Source organism: Vipera berus, assembly GCF_964194415.1.
Source record: "Vipera berus genome assembly, chromosome: 1".
In the NCBI taxonomy this organism is placed as follows: Eukaryota; Metazoa; Chordata; class Lepidosauria; order Squamata; family Viperidae; genus Vipera; species Vipera berus.
This window is the reverse complement of record NC_138202.1, coordinates 28,084,330-28,089,050: the sequence shown is the minus strand read 5'-3', so window position 1 is coordinate 28,089,050 and position 4,721 is coordinate 28,084,330.

Here is a 4,721-nt window from a genome sequence, read left to right as displayed (position 1 = left end):
TCAATGCAGCCATGTCCCCTCAGCTCCTCCAGCCGCGGCCGCCTGTGCTCCGGCCTGCCCGCTCCCCCTGCAGGAGCGAGAAAGCGGCGCGTGAGGGTTGGCGTGACGGCCCGTTGTCCTGGAAGGGGGAAGAAAGGACGTGGTAGCGTCGAGCGGGGAAAACCTCTCCCTTGGCTGCCTTCAGCCGCCTCCCCTTTAGGTTCGCCGGGTCTAGGCGCTCGCTTTCCTACGGGAGAAATTCCAGAAATCCGGAACCCCGAAGATGGTTGTGGCGCTTTGAAAGCTACTTGCATTGCGGTCCTGCAGAGCCCGTCTCAAATGCGTGTAACCTTGAGTCCAGCCGTCTCTGCTCCTACCTAGGAAGTGAGTGGCAACCTGCAAGGTTGTGAAAAAGCATTTGCCCCGTGGGGAATTTCTGATCTTTTGCGGATCTTTGTCCGTTGAATGTTATCAGAGATCTACATAAAGAGGGTCTGCACGAACACCACCTTAAGTGCTTGTTTTAGTTCGGTGTAAACAAATCAGGCGGCGCATAATGTGTTAGTGTGAAAAAGTAATTGCTCCTTTTAGATCCAGTAATTTTATTTAATATCTGTGCTTCTCCTCGACTCTTCAGCTGTGACACCAACTTTAGCTGCGGTCACTGAAACCCAGACACTGTAAGTCGGATCAGTATCGCAGATTGCAATTAGACAGGCTGAACTCATACTGGGTGATGGTGGTAGATCTCAGCATCTTTTCTGGATCTTCACAACTCTAACACTGCCTTCTGCTTTGGAGTGGTAGTTCCCACTAGCACTACCTATTTTCTGGGACCTATTTCACTTAACAACCACCTGATAAATCCAATGTATGGGACAGTCCTGAAGATTCTTCCATGGACCACAGCATGCCAGCCCTCCACCCCCACCGCTCCACTATCCCCCTGAGTCTGTCTTACAGTACTGGCAATTAAAAAGTAAAAGTGCAAAATATTTTCGATACTGGAACCTTATGCCTATGCATGTAGCGTAGAGTCCAATGACTAGATAGTTGAACTTTTCTTCTATGGGGAATACACCAATCTCACTAGAGATAAAGCTACTCAAACGATTTTTTTTATAAAAATACAGAAGTTTAAAGTTAAAAATGTTGTTTCAAAATGCAAACATTCAAAGAGGAAGAGGATAAATCCCAAGACTATTCTAGATGGCAATAAAACAGCTTTTTAAAAGAAATATACAAAAGAAAATGCAGTTCATAAGAGTATATCAAATTTTACCATCTTCTGGTCTGTTTGGAGCATTGCAGCCCAGGAAATAGCTTTGGCCCTAAGTCTCATTAAAGGGTACTTCTTGTTGTTACTTGCGAAGTCGTGTCCGACCCATCGCAACCCCATGAACAACGTTCCTCCAGGCCTTCCTGTCCTCTACCATCTTCTGGAGTCCATTTAAGCTCACGCCTACTGCTTCAGTGACTCCATCCAGCCACCTCATTCTCTGTCATCCCCTTCTTCCATTGCCCTCAATCTTTCCCAGCATTAGGCTCTTCTCCAGTGAGTCTTTCCTTCTTATTAGATGTGTCAAATTAATATTATACACTGCAAGACATTTTTCAAGTGATATTGTATGGGAAATACAGTTTGTCTTTCTTAATGACCTGCTTGCACTACAGCCCAGCTGACTGATTCTTCTGCAGCTAAATTAAAAAGGCAGCAAAATTATCTGTCCTTCTAGATGTCTCTCCTCCAGTTGCCCCTCCAAATGAGCCAATGTTGATTGCTGCTTCTAATTAGAAACTATACCTATAGCCTATCTGTCCTTCTAGATGTCTCTCCTCCAGTTGCCCCTCCAAATGAGCCAATGTTGATTGCTGCTTCTAATTAGAAACTATACCTACAGCCATACCTCACAAAATGGGCATGATTAGGCAATCAGATATGAGCTGCAAAAATCTAGATTACAGGATGATAACAAAAATCATCCTGTAACAAATGAAATTTGGTGTTATCTTTGCAGCCCAGATCTGGTAGTATTACTTGGAATTACAAAATTTTAGAGGTTGAAAATACCTCCGGGCAGGATACTTGCAACTACAACTCTGACAGATTGCCATAGAGTCCCCAGTAAATTAGTATCCATCTCCAGAGATTTGAAAACTTTATTGCATTTCATTTCTCTTTTTCAAGCTAAAAACATCTAAATTTTATCTATTGCTTCTTAAAGAATGTAATTTCTAGGCATCATATTTCCCAGTTTATTCTTTAGGCTTACCGTACTCTATTTTTACAATGTCCTTAAAATGTGGCAGTCAGAATTGGCAATTATGGTCTGGATATTAATATAGATTTTTTTCAGAAGTATGCTATTGCAGTGCATGAAACCAACCTTAGTACTGTAATGTATATGCAGATACTAATTCTGGAAAATAATGTCCCTTTGTAATTGGAAATTTGAGAAATACTGATTTCTGTCTTGAGTATCAGGATTACAGTTTACCAATAGCATCTCATGTTCTAAAGCTATAATTTAGCTGCTGTAGAAAATTTAATTGGATTAATACATTGAATCACAGTTTAAAGCTGTGATTAGTTTTAAATTGCTTCTCATAACTGAAAAATATAGAATTTTCTTTGCTGTTACCCAAATGAGGTTTTAAATAGGCCTTCATTATTTTATTGCCTAGCTTTGCTTGATTTGTTCAGACAGATTCTTAAAATTTCTGTTGCTAATATAATTCCTTGCAAATAGAGCAGAAGGTTCATCAGAACAAAAGAACTGATTTATTTTTAATAATAGAGCAAGCAATGTCCATCTAATCATGTACTATTCATTTCCTATTTCTGAATGTTAGTCTCTCTTTTTGCTCCCAATTTGGCCTCATTTGCATGAAAGAGCATAAGTTATGTTATTTTTAATCTAGACCTTCGTATTGAACATCTTCAAAAGTATATGGTATATGGGGTATTGCTGACATAATTTTAGGTACGCTCAAAGTGATTTTCTAAAAATGAGGTAATCAGTTGCTAAAGTATTGCAGAAAAGCAAGGAAGCAATCTAGCATTTTATTTCATGTCCAATTATATATATATATATTTTGAGCAACAGTGAAGACTTTCTTTACATATTAATGTGGGACAAAAAGGGGGAAAGACACTTAGATCTCTGCCCTGGACTCCTTACAGTCCAAAACCCCACTGCAAACAGTCAAAGGCTATATGAAAAATGTGAGTTTTGAGCAGGGTTTCTCAATGACACACAGTGGAAATTCTGGTCTGTTCAATTGTTGTCAAAAGACAAAGATTACCTGTAAATGGACATACCACTGGTTTAGTCTTTATTTTGGAGTACAGTAGGCATTATCTGTAGATGCAAGACACTGACTTCTGTTCTTTGCCATGGCCAGATACCATTGTTACATTTTCTTTTATGACTGTCATTAAATGAAACACAGGAGACTTTCAAGTAATAAATATAATTTGAACAAACAGTGGCACAAAAAAGCCATACTGCTAAGCTTGTAAGCCGCCCTGAGTCTTCGGAGAAGGGCGGGATATAAATGGAATTAAAATAAATAAATAAATAAATAAATAAATAAATAAATAAATATTTGGAAGGGTTAATCCAAAACCAGCCCAAGTACAACTTATTTTTCACTAGCCAAGGCATACTGGTGGATTGTTGAGATGGGGAAAGAGCTACAAATGGAGTATCCCTGCAAAGGGGAGGGAGTCCTCTAACTTCATGCCATTTGGAGTGTTACATGTGTCATCATTTTTCCTTTTATGTTTTATTGTAATTTTTTATTTGTTTTGAGCTGTCCAGATTGAGAGTTGGATCGAATACACATGTATTAAATTATTATTATTTTTAAAAGCCTTACCTGGCAAGCCGGAGTACTCCACGTAGCAATATTTTCAATATGACCCAATTGTTTAAATGACTTAACAAATATGGCTGGAATGAGGTTGCATATAATTGGAGCTGGCAACAGCATTTCAGCATATAACGTCTTACTCTCTTTATTTTACATATAGATGAACCTATGCCTCAACTGGAGGGCTAGAGGTCGTCTCCACAGACATCAAAACATTATTTCATGACAAAGGTATACAACCTGCAGCCTAGAGGCTGCTTATGAGAGTCAACCCTAGAGTCTTCCTAGCTTTGTGATCTCCAGCTAACAGAGCCGCCTGTTGCTGTTACCACCACCACCTCCCTTTGCCTCACCCTGTAGCCCCCTCTTTGTTTGAAAGCTCTGTATCCGGATGGCCCCCGACCTCCGACGCGACTTAAAAACTTTCCTGTTCCAGCAGTCCGGCCTGGCATGATAGCGTTAATTGGGGTCCCAGTTTGTTTTCACTATTGTTTTTTATTATTTTTATTGTTCAATTCTGTATACATTCCTTCCTCTGTACACCGCCCCGAGTCCCTCGGGAGAAGGGCGGTTTATAAAAACTAATAAATAAATAAATAAATAAATAAATTTAGACATTAGATTCTGCTTTTAGGTTTTGGGGCTCACATCTTAATTTATTTTAAACTTGGAGATCAATTGAGATGTGAAGGGAAAATGTTATTTTAAGAACATTTGCATGTGTAACTTAATTTCTCACCCATTAAACATATTTTTTTCGCTTCCCTGCCCAACATGGTGTTCAGAGGCTGATGTTTGGTGCTACAAGAGTTTTGTGTGTGTTTGTGCACGATGAGCATCTGCCGGCATCAACTTCCCTCCGCCCT